Genomic DNA, 13,008 nt, shown 5'->3' with positions numbered 1-13,008 from the left:
TGAGTTGGAAGTCCGAGAGAAATATCCGGACTTGTTTGTTGATATGTGATCTTGTATTTAAATTTTGCAATTGTTGAACTTAAGAGCTTTTATATATGTCTTAAGTTGTGAAACATTGAAAATGTTTGGTTTATTGGAAATATGTTTTGGGAACTTGCCTCATATGGAAGTTGAATGTAACATTGTATATGTTGAATATATTGCTGAAATTGGAAAGATAATGCATAATGTTGATGCATGTTGAAAGTACATATGTTGTTTACATATTGTGGAATGTCTCTTGTTTAAGGGACGGGATGACCGGTAATGGGTCGAATTGTTGAACGTTAAAATGTAACATTGTTTAAAATGGAGGAAAACTTGTTTTTGAAAACTTGTGTTTAATTTCGGGGACGAAATTCTTTAAGGGGGGGAGGTTATAGCGATCCCGGGTTTACCCTTATTGTATAGTGATCCGGACATGTGTCCGTGGATGTTGGTAGTTGATTATTATCGTGTTTACATCCTTTTTACTACGTATTTGAGTTATAGGATGTGTTGGGCAGATTTGTTATAGGTTGGTCGAATTTAGAAACCAAAATTAGTTGCCCAGATTTTGGCCTGTACGCTCGAGCGGAGGTGTTGGCGCTCGAGCGGGGAATACACCCATCCAGTATTTGTTGTGCAGTGTTGCACGCTCGAGCGTAGGGTTGGGAGCTCGAGCGGAGGTCTGGTTCTGCAAAAGTGCTGAGCGAGTGCATTCTGCGCTCGAGCGGGAGGTTGGCCGCTCGAGCGGAAGTCTGTGAGTGGCCGCTCGAGCGGGGTGTTTTACGCTCGAGCGGAGACCTGGGTTAAAGTCCCGAAATTGTGACTTTCCAAATCACTTTTTCACTTTCTCTTCTCTCTCTTACTTTTCCAAAATCACCATTGTTGAGCCTCACACTCTAGATACTACCTTCTCTCTAGGTTTTGATCTAGTAGGAGTGATTTGCTCACCTTTGGCCTTTACAAAAAAGTTGTTGATTGTCGAGGGCTACTTTTTAATCTGAAAATCTCGGGTTTTGGAGCACGTTGGGTTTTGTCGTCTTCTCCTTTGGGGCTCCGAATTTGAGGTAGGGATATCCTACTCCTCTCTATGGGTTTTGTCTTTAAATTTTGGCATTTTGAGATGTTGGTGTTGGTTTGGTAATTTTGTGAAAAATTGGGGGCTTTTGTGTAATTTTACAAAAGTTAGGGTTTTATTCATAATAAACCTGAATGCATGTTTGGGATAGAGAATTGGAATAAATGTTGAATCATTGATGAAATATGGGACCTAAGGGTTGAAATGTTAATTATGGGATTTGACCTAATTACATTGTTTAATTAATTGGGATAATTAATTGAGGAGAATGAGGAAATGAAATGTTGATTGAATATCCATTGTGCATTTATTTTCTGTTTAGAAATAACTGCTTTGGGCTATCGGTGGAGGATAGTCGTGATTGTTGTAGACAATGCATGATGATTAGGCAAACTGAAACTAATCAATGAAATGTGTCATGGAACTTGACGGTTGATAGAATACATTAACTGTATGTATTGGGTGATTGTATATAGAACCTATGTGTTTATATACGTTATGTGTAGAGGAGGAGATAGGGGATGTACTCCGCGGTTTAGGGGAAGATAGGGGATGTACCTCTAAACCGGATAGAGTTGGGAGAAGATAGGGGATGAACTCCGTAGATACAGCTCATATGCTTGTCTAGAGAAGTGAAGATAGAGCTTATATGCTTATCTTTGTGATGTGTGGATATAGCTTTTATGCTTATCTGTGGATATTGTGGTTATACATATCTGTTGTAGAATGTGGATATAGCTTATATGCTTATCTGTGGATATTGTTGTTATACATGTCTGTTGAGAATGTGGGTGGTGCTTATATGCCTATCCGTTGAAAAAGAGAAAATGAAAGGAAATCTGGACTCATAAGTCGTATGACATAAATATGTGATTTATGTGATTGTATCAGTGTTGGCCATCTATCAATTGCTAATATTTTAGTCGTTGTTCATGGTTGGTTTAGTGTATTTCTACTGGGCTGTGGCTCACCCTTTATGGGAATATCATTTTCAGGTACAGGAAGCATGCCACCTCCAAGGACATAGTTGGGAGGCTAGTGGCGGACATGTTTTTGTCGCATAACTTTTGATGTATTACATGCAACTTCAAGCCAAGGGCTTAATGTGTAAACGAGTTAGTACCCTTTTGTTGTAACCAAGTGTTAACTTGGAAAGCTGTAAGCCCGTAGGGCATTTTGTTTTGATGTTAACATGTAATACATATGTATATGGAACTCTAATGAATAAAGGAATGTGGATGGTTTGTATGTAAATGCATGTCTTATCTGATGGGTTTAAGGTTGGTATTTTGAGGGCGTTACAAAAACTATATAATTAAACAGTACTACTGGGTAGCTCGAAATTGTTGTTTTCGATCCCATGCCTGTGGGTTTCACGCGCTTTTCTTATTTGCTTATGGATGTCAAACTTTAAGTTTGAGAGACAGAGAGATAGAGAGGTATTATGGCGCGGGGGTCCAAACATCCGGGCAATTCAAGCCACCAATTTCGAGCTACAAAACATTATTCATAATTAAAATATTTTTTTAAAATACTAAATTATCTTAAAAAATATTTTCAAACGATCATATTTTCAAATGGTAATATATAAACTCAAAATCAAATCAATTGGATGCAGTATACAAACACAAAACCAACCAAAAAAAATGTATTTGATCAAATGGGTGGAGCAATTTCAACGGGAAACCCTTTTACCTCTCAATGACGGCTAGCTAGTTGTGGAGAGCCAAAATGAAAATGAATATTTTGTCTCTTCTGATGCTGACCCCCTTGGAGAAGAAGAAAAACAATTATACTAGAAAAAATGTCTCAAAAATATTCTTTTGTCTTCTCCTTAGATGCTCTTATAAAGAGTACGATATTATTCACACATTGAGTATGTAAATAATACACACTTTTTAGTATAAAATAGTAAGATTTATCATTTTAGATAAAATCATTATATTTTTTAAATATGAAAATCGTATTTTGTATTCACACACTAAAAAGGGTGTGAACAAAGTTATAATGGTCGTGGCATTAAATTTTTTTTGGGGTAAATTATATTGACCTCTACTGAGATTTAATGAAATTGAAGATACCTCCCCGTTTCTAAAATAACAAAGACCTTCCCTGTCAGTATTGGCTAGTAACATCTGTCAAAAAAAATATTTTTTTACTTTTTTACCCCTACACGTTATTTTAATTTCCAAAACAGTTGGGAAATTCTATTTCCAAAGACTTACTTATCTTAGTGCACACACTTAATGAATTATTATTTTAGTGATAATTATATCCTATAGTAAAATGACCATAATAGACATCAAAACACACCCATAATATTATATGAAAATATTTCCTATACACATCTTTTAAAAATAAAAAAAAAAAATCTCAATGCACATATTTTAATTAAAAAAAAAACTAAACCCTAATTCTTTCATTTTAGACAAAAACAATAGGAAACAAAGTAGATTAGGAGATTTTTATGATCTTTTTTTTTTAATTTCTTCTTAGCATTAGTTCTCTAGTCAACCAACAGATTAAGATCACAAATTTGTACATCCAACTGAAAATAAAAGCATTATAAAATAATTAAAAATTCTTGGTTGTATGGAGGAATATTCATTACATATTAAACTTCTTTTTTTTTTTTGAAAAAAAAAACCTTTTTTAATTGGCTAAATCTAACATTCTACAATGAACTCTTTTGAACTAACCTCTAAAAACCAGACCTTAACTGAGAAGAAGCTGATGAAGCAAAATCTAACATTTTCATTATACATAAACTACCATTGGAAAAAATATATTGCAGACCTTAATTTGCTAAATCTAACATTTTCATTATATATGAACTACCAAATCGTTACCATGATGAAGCAAAAATACAAATTGAACATCTTAATAACAAAGACCCATCAACTTGCAAATAGAAATACTAGGGCTTGTTTGGAAAATAGAAAGATGGGTTTGATGATAGAGGTTAATGAAGATAATGGAGATAGAATTCTTTTGGGTTCAAAGTTGCTCTTTATTAGAACTTTTATTTCCTCTTGATCAGAATTTACTCTTGATTATAGATCTACCCCATTGATTTGGCCTTGGACGAATTGTTCATCGACTCCATGAGAGGAGCTAGATTGATGTGAGAGTGTGTGAAAAGAGGGTTGAGGTGGTGTATGTACAAGATATGAGTTAAGGGTATGATTGGAATATTTGGTGTGTGGAATGAGAACAATAATTAATAATCAAATTACTAAGTGTGTGCATTGAGAAATGATGTGTACTGAGGTAAGTAGGTGTATGAAAATAGAATTTCCCAAAACAGTTGCATGTCCTTTTCCTTCTCTATGTTATGCCATTGGGTAAATTACACTGACACCCTTTGAGGTTTTTATTTAATATAGATTCTCCCCTCACATTTGAAGAATTATATTCCCTTCTATGAAGTTTGTAATCTCATTACAAATTACCCCCTAAATTGTTGATGTCATGCCCTAAAATTTTATAAATGACCATTTTGTCATTTTCCCTACAATTTCTTCTTTTTATCATCATGACTATATTTTAAAACTTTCTATCATGAAATTTTACCTGAACATATTCTTATTGAGTGATGATATACAAACATAAATTTTATACAAAATTTTCAAATATAATAATATACCTTAATGGTGACCTTTTACTTTAAAACAAAACATACCATAAACATGATTTATATTTACAACAACATCACTATCACAATATTTTTATGATATTTTTTGTATAAATTTTTATATATGAATATAATTTTTTATTTTTATTTCCACCATCATTTTACTTTCTCGTCTATTCATCCATATTTATTAAAGTATTACCAAACACCATCATTCACATTCATTACAGTATTATTGAATTTTTGTATATATATATATTTGTAGTTAGTGAATTTTAAAAAAAATCACAAAATGTTATACTTTTTAAGTATATCTAGATTAGGTGTATCTAAAAAAAAAAAAATTGTTTAAAATATTAAAAAAATTCAGTAAAAATAAAACGCAGTAAAAATAAATAAAAAAACTCAAATTTTTTTTTGTTTGTTTGTATGAGTTCAAGCAAAGAAGATGATTGTTATTTCTCTTGAAATGACATGAATAAAATATCAATATTATTTTATTATTTTGTATGAATAAAGGCTAAGGAGCAAATATGTCATTTTAATCTGATAGGAGGTAAGTGTAATTTTTCAAATGTGAGAAGATCTATATTAAATAAAAACCTCGGGAGTGTTAGTGTAATTTACCCTATCCCATTTCTATAATAAAATATTACTACATACGCCCATATCTAGACCTAGCCTTCGCAACAAATTCACATATGCAATGCATCAATGTACGTAGATAAACCGACACTACACAAACCCACATTCAATTGATAAAAAAAAACACACAAACACAAGCATCATCTACAAATTATACCTCAAATCAAGTACTACAAAACTAAAAAATGGAGACATAAATTTGCATTAAGCAAAATTCTGGGACAAGAAATTTTTTAAATTGTGATAAGAGAATTAACCTCCAAGTTCAATAAATTAATGAAGACACATAAATTTAAGAAAGTTAAATGTTGAATGTTGAGATTTTAAAAAAGGCAGCAATGGTAGATAAACTTTCAAATAATTTGGAAGGAATAAAATTTCAACAAAGCTGTTGCATTGTTTGCCAAGTGTTGGGTCTGTGGTTAGCAAGCTCAACTTCCTTCAGAGATGTTTTGGATTGCTCTTTCAATAATAGACTTTTGTCCAATGCTTGTAACCATTACTCTTGTTAATCGAAGTTATACACTTCGCTGCCCAATCTCTCCGGCATTATCTCAAACACTTGGTGCTCTTTTTGTGTTTGGCAAGAAAAATTTTAGCCTATTTTAGGCTAAAATTCATAAAAAGAAAAAATAGGCTAAAATAACTAATAAAACAAAATGTCACATCAAATCCATTATCATTTCACTTTTTCTCTCACAAAGATCACATCCAACTATAAAAAAAATTAATCATCTTCCCAAATACAAAAATTTTAGTCTACCAAAATAGCCAAAAACTAAAATAGCCTACTAAAATAACAACTTTCCAAACACCCACTTTCTTTGGAAAAGAAAACTTGATGTTGCTCCTTAATCACCCCTGCCGTTGGTAAAAATCTTTTCAGTGTGATTGTCATGCTGGGGGAGGGGGGGGATTCAAGTTTTTTTATTTTTTAGTTAAATCCTTCTCAACTTCAAGAAAATATTATTTTGTTTGTTTTGTTTTTCATTTTTAAAAAAATAAAATAAAAAATTGTGAGACTGGTTGTATATTTGCGAGTAGCAGCTGTAGGGATATTCTATACTACTCAAATTTCTCTCGATGTATTTCATCTTCTTACTTCTTATATCTTTAATTTCATATTTTTAATAAAATTTTCACATTAAAAAAAAAAAAACCCTATTTCTCACACACCACCCTCACCAAAACCCACATTGGCCACACCCCCCAACCCAAACTCAATGCTGCCAACGAAACCCATGGGTCCTAAGCATCATATCTGGCTTCCCCAATTATAAACCCAACCTCAAAAGTTACCAAGCTATTTTTATTTCCCTCAACAAAATACTCCCTCACTTAGAACAACCACCACTTTGTATGTATATAAACAAGAAAAAACAACAATATGTACCAAACCAACAGTGTTTGTGTTGAATTCGAGTCAAGGGTAACTTTGTGGATAGTAGCTCATGCTTTACAATATTTTCTTTGCTATCACGCTTCAGCCTCAAATTATACATCTTGAGCCACGGAAGAAACATAAGAATGGGGGGTTTTAAGTTGCAGAGATAGGCCAAGACTAAGAGAGATGAATTTGGGTTGTCAATGGTGGTGGGGCTGATGATGGTTGGATTGGTTAGAGTATGACCTGTTTTGGGAAGTATGTTAAAAGTTGATATTTTGATTTTAATTTTTTTTAAATGTGCAAAAAGATAAACAGGTAATGTGACTCAAAAAAATCAAAAAATCAAAAAATCAATAAACTAGCTTTTAATCGTGTTGTCAAAATAGGCCTATATTGCATTTTTTATTTGACTTGTCCAAAGGTTGATATTTTCCTTCTTTTATTTTTGTTTTATTCTTTAGTTTATTATTTTTTATTTTTTTTGCATTTTATTTTTCAGGTTAAAATGGGCATTTTAAATTAATAGAATGATGAGGTCAGCAAAACCAACCATAGTTAAGCGTGTTTTGAGAAGATGGTTAAACTTAGCCTTTTGGATTTTTTGGCTTTTTTATGTGAGAGGTAATGTGATCCAAAATGGGTTGTCATTGTTATTTACCAACAAACAAACCAGAAGGGTTGTCATTGTTATTTCAGAAATCACAAGGGAGGTATCTATAATTTCATTAAGGGTGATTCTACTTACATCACTATTTAACCATTTTACACCGTCCATCTCATTACACCACTAAAAAAAAATGTAATTCTCATTACACCCCCAATATATTACCAAAATTAACCCTAAATTAACTATTTCATCTCTTTACACCACTAATTTTGGTAATACGGTGCTAAAAAATTTACATTATTCCAGTGTTATGCTATCGGAAAAAATAGATCTCTCCGGCATTTTGTTGCTATACATTTACAAAGCCACTTTCTTCCAAACAATGATTTTTTAATTTGTGGTGGGCCTGATTGATAATACAATGCTAATTAATTTGAATTACTCCAGTGCCATGTTACCAGACAATATTTTTTTTTTCCCAGCATTATGTTGTCGTCCAATTAGATGATAACAAGAAATTAATTTGGGCCACTTGTGATGTGTCTGTTCAGTGATACATTGTTATGCAAATGGGATTGCTCTAGTATCATGTTACCAAACTACAATAGAGTTGTCTAGGCCCTGTAACATGCCCGGGGGGGGGGTACCCGCGCGCGTTAAACAGTTCGGACTCCCGAGATCTCTTTGATCTAGTCTCACGAGTGCAATGTGAAACGTAGATGAGAGTCCAGAATTGGCAACTTTTATTGAAAATCCATTTTATTACAATTTTGTCAAAAATGGACTGCGTCATCAGATCTCAGAGTCGCCACCTAATATTTATTTTGGGAAAATTAGGAAACTCATAACTCGTGCCAAGGCCACTGTTCGTCGTAACCAAGGATGCTTGGCTCGGAACCTTAGGTATGAGAGGGGAAGGTCAATAATGAGCACCCCCGCCCACCCGATCAAAGATCGGCCTTTACTAACCATGATATGAATTTTATTTTATTTATATGTTCATGTTCTGATTAGTTAATAAATCCTAAAATTTACTATGTGAAGCATACAAGTATAGACTATGCCATTCATTTTGGAGCAATTTGATATCATGCATTTTGAAAGAGTTTTGACGATGTACAACCCAAATAAATTGAGTTTACAAGCATGAAAAATTAACATCATTCCAAATTAAGTGACACAACCTCCATCCATCGGCATTCATAGAGTTATATCACATAAGCAACTAGCCTCATGGTAGAATGCTAGACATAGTAAGAAAAACACACACACACGGGATGCTAAAGCATAAAAACTCACATGTTTGATGTACCACGAACAAGCTGCAAAAGAAAGTTAGTAAAATATGTATGATCTTATATACAAAACCCTAATGCAATTCACTCATGAGATGCAAGTAAAGATTCGGCTTCTAAAATATGATATGTGAATCATCTCAAGAACATGAGGTAGCGCACATAATCACATAGGAATTGATTAAATCCACAAATGCAAACTTAGCCGAATCAAGATGCATGAAACATGGATGCAAAGCATAACTATGATGAAAAATAAATATGATGTTTATGTACAAATAAAGAAAGCAAGTAAAAGAACGGGATAGAAAGAAGCGGGGCGGGGAATTATTACAACATTTTAAAGAATAATTACAAACCAAATTAGAGAGGGATGAGGAGAATATTACAACAAAATAAAAACCTCACAATACACTCAAAATAAAATAAATAAATAAAATAAAAGCTTCATGTTCTTTAGAACCGCCGGTGGAAATTAGTCAATATTGGGAGATTACGCCATCTTGTTCGGAAGAAGCTAACCGACCGGCCAAATAGGCCGGCCGGCGAACTAGGCCAAGCAAAACCTGTCTTGTTGCGAAACCAAGAAAAGGAACAAACAAAAAATATGTAGGTGGCTCAACTAACCACTACAGGTTAGATTAAAAAAAAGAAAATAAATATAAAATAAAATAAAATAAAAAAAGTGCAAACTCACAACATAAACCTAAAGCGATAAAACAAATATAAGATAGAACATGCAAAATTACAACAAAACTAATATGAGACTAATACACGAAAAAATAAATATGAGGTAAAACATGCAAGATTACAACAAAACTAATATGAAATTAAAGTATGCGAATAAAAATAAATAAATAAATAATTATGAGCTAAACAAACCGCTAGGATTATAACAACACACTATGAAATATAAAGTAAGAAAATAAATATGAGATAAACAAACCACTTGGATTATAACAAAACACAATGAAATAAGAAGCAATAATATAAATATAAGATATAAAATATAAGAAAATGAAAGATTAAAAATTCACCTTCCAAAGAAAGATTGAACTTCTTGATTTCCAAACTTTCTCTTGATCACCCTCAAGTGTAGGAAGTGTGTTCTCAAATCCTCAATTCGAAATTATGGAGTTTATGGAGTTTGTGGTATGGAAAGTGGCTAACTCTCTAGTTTTCCTCACTTTCAATCACTAAACATTCTTCCTTATGATCGAGGCGATTGATCTTTGGCTATATCAGAATTTTTGGAGTGGTTTTGGTGTATGGAAATGAGGAATTTCAGTAGCTATGGGAGGTATAGGGTGTATATGGAAGATAGGAATATTTTTGGCTCAAAAACTCAAATTTTCTCTCTTTTTTCACTCTTTTCTTACTCCTTTCTCTTCAATTTCGTGGTCCTCCCCCTCTCTTACAATATGATCATTCTATATAGGCAATGAGGGAGAGTAAAGGTCAAAAAGAAGGTGGGAGACAAGGTGGGAGACAAGAATGTGATAGGAGGGCAAATTTTCAAGGTGGTTGCATGGGATACTCCTTTATGGATGCAAACAAAACCTCTTTTTGACAATGGAGGATGATTAGGTATAATGGAGGATGAGTGGATGCACTTGAATGGCTCAAAAAATAGGTAAATGGGTTGTCCCAACCGAACCAAAACCAAGAAAAATGGGCTATTGTTGTTTTGGGTCGAATCAACAAAATCTGCTTTTAAGCCCAACTTCAAATGGACATATCTCCCCCATATGGACTTGTTTTTAGGCAGTTCTTTGGTCTAAATTGAAGCCCCAGAAGTCTAATTTCCAATGGTGGTGGCCTCACATTTAAATTCCAAGTGTACAAAGAAATATGCCTAATTTAGTGAAGGCTGTCTCGGGCTGGATCAACAAAATCTGCTCTTAAGCTCAACTTCAAATGGGCATATCTCCCTTATTTGGACTTGGTCTAAGGTGTTTCTTGGGTCTAAATTGAAGCCCCAGAAGTCTACTTTCTAATGGTGGTGGCCTCGCATTTAAATTCCAAGTGTACAAAGAGAAATGCCTAATTTAGTGAAGACTGCTCATTTCCTTCTTAATGATTTGATACTCATCCTTTTCCTAAACCAGCTTTCTTTCATCCCCTCCTATTTCCTTCAACTCCAAACCTATAAAGAAGATATTTTTAAATATTTTTCAAAAATTTCACCTCCCTTCCATTTATTTCCACTTTGTCCTTACTCGGTTTACTGAAAAGTGCAATATTTTAATCGAAATGGGAGCCTCGGGACATTGTAGAAATATTTTTAAAAAAAAAAACATATTTTGAAAAGAGGGTTTTAAGGTCTAAAATAGTTTGGCCAAAAAAATGGGTGAAGGTTGGGATTAAAACTTGAATTCCATCTTTCTTACTGAGAATTTTGTGAGAAACACATTCTAATTGTCATCATCGGGTAATCAAAAGAAAGCGCCCAAGTCTTAGGGTCGGTCAAAATGGGGTGTCTACAGTTGCCCCTCTTTGACAGAGTTCAAAGTCATTTCATGACGTGAGTGAATGTCAAAGCCCAAAGACGACCCTTTTGACACGGCCGTAAGACTTGGGCAAACAAACAAATGCAATGCAAGTGGTTGAACCCGAAGGTTGCCTACGTATCCTTTTGCAAGGAATCAAACCAGCATAGTTCAGGGGCAGAATGAAAGTGACATGCTCAAAATGCAGTTTGAAGGTTGGACTTACACGCTTTGCGAAGCCAGTTGTTTGAAAATTCATGATTATGCAATGCAATACAATGCCATGGAGTGATGATAAAGATATGAAGATGACAACAATGAAGAGGCAAGCTTCGTGCAAATGATATGAAACATAACAGGGGGTGCATTGCATTAAATGTGCCACAAGATTAAATACAAATGTGTCACAACATAATTTTAGCCGAGTGAAACAACAGCCTAACGCGTCTCACGCAATAGGAGGAATGGCGGTATAACCAACAAGCGTACCTAATCGTATCTCATACGGAGAGGAGGAAGGTTTTAACCAAGGAGAACAACAATGGTGTAACCAACAGGCATACCTAACCGTATTTAATACGGAGAGGGGGAAGGGTTTAACCAGGTAAAAAAATATGGTGTAACCAACAGGCGTACCTAATTGTATTTTATACGGAGAGGGGGAAGGTTTTAACCAAGAGAAAATGACAATGCTGTAACCAACAGGCGTATCTCAACGTATTTTATACGGAGAGAGGGAATGTTTTAACCAAGAAGAACAGCAATGGTGTAACCAACAGGCGTACCTAACCGTATTTTATACGGAGAGGGGGAAGGTTTTAACCAAGTAGAAAATGACAATGGTGTAACCAACAGGCGTATCTCAACGTATTTTATACGGAGAGAGGGGAGGTTTTAACCAGAGAAAATGACAATGGTGTAACCAACAGGCGTATCTCAACGTATTTTATTCGAAGAGAGGGAAGGTTTTAACCAAAGAGAATGACAATGGTGTAACCAACAGGCGTACCTAACCGTATTTTATACGGAGAGGGGGAAGGTTTTAACTAAGAGAAAATGACAATGGTGTAACCAACAGGCGTATCTCAACGTATTTTATACGAAGAGAGGGAAGATTTTAACCAAGAAGAATAACAATGGTGTAACCAACAGGCGTACCTAACCTTATTTTATACGGAGAGGGGGAAGGTTTTAACCAAGTAGAAAATGACAATGGTGTAACCAACAGGCGTATCTCAACGTATTTTATACGGAGAGAGGGAAGGTTTTAACCAAAGAGAATGACAATGGTGTAACCAACAGGCGTACCTAACCGTATTTTATACGGAGAGGGGGAAGGTTTTAACCAAGGAGAACAACAATGGTGTAACCAACAGGCGTACCTAACCATATTTTATACGGAGAGGGGGAAGGTTTTAACCAAGAGAAAATGACAATGGTGTAACCAACAGGCGTATCTCAACACATTTTATATGGAGAGAGGGAAGGTTTTAACCAAGAAGAACAACAATGGTGTAACCAACAGGCGTACCTAACCGTATTTTATACGGAGAGGGGGAAGGTTTTAACCATGTAGAAAATGACAATGGTGTAACCAATAGGCGTATCTCAATGTATTTTATACGGAGAGGGGGAAGGTTTTAACCAAGTAGAAAATGAAAATGGTGTAACCAACAGGCGTATCTCAACGTATTTTATACGGAGAGAGGGAAGGTTTTAACCAGAGAAAATGACAATGGTGTAACCAACAGGTATATCTCAACGTATTTTATACTAAGAGAGGGAAGGTTTTAACCAACGAGAATGACAATGGTGTAACCAACAGGCGTACCTAACCATATTTTATACG

At 34.3% G+C, this 13,008-nt stretch overlaps 1 long non-coding RNA gene across 2 annotated transcripts; it reads right to left on the bottom strand.

Annotated features, from left to right (window-relative positions):
- Positions 1-8,886: 8,886 nt before the first annotated feature.
- LOC145814612 (uncharacterized) lies at positions 8,887-10,080 on the bottom strand. Of its 2 annotated transcripts, none has more exons than XR_014357953.1 (2): positions 9,708-10,080; positions 8,887-9,240 (listed from the first exon to the last, which is right to left on the bottom strand). It is a non-coding gene; the product is annotated as an uncharacterized LOC145814612 (long non-coding RNA). The 2 variants fall into 2 exon arrangements; XR_014357954.1 differs by having other exon boundaries at positions 8,887-9,236.
- Between the last annotated feature and the right edge of the window lie 2,928 nt (positions 10,081-13,008).

Source organism: Camellia sinensis, unplaced genomic scaffold, assembly GCF_055761805.1.
Source record: "Camellia sinensis isolate YWXY unplaced genomic scaffold, ASM5576180v1 Unanchor12, whole genome shotgun sequence".
NCBI lineage: Eukaryota > Viridiplantae > Streptophyta > Magnoliopsida > Ericales > Theaceae > Camellia > Camellia sinensis.
This window is presented reverse-complemented; position numbering and strand designations above follow the sequence as displayed.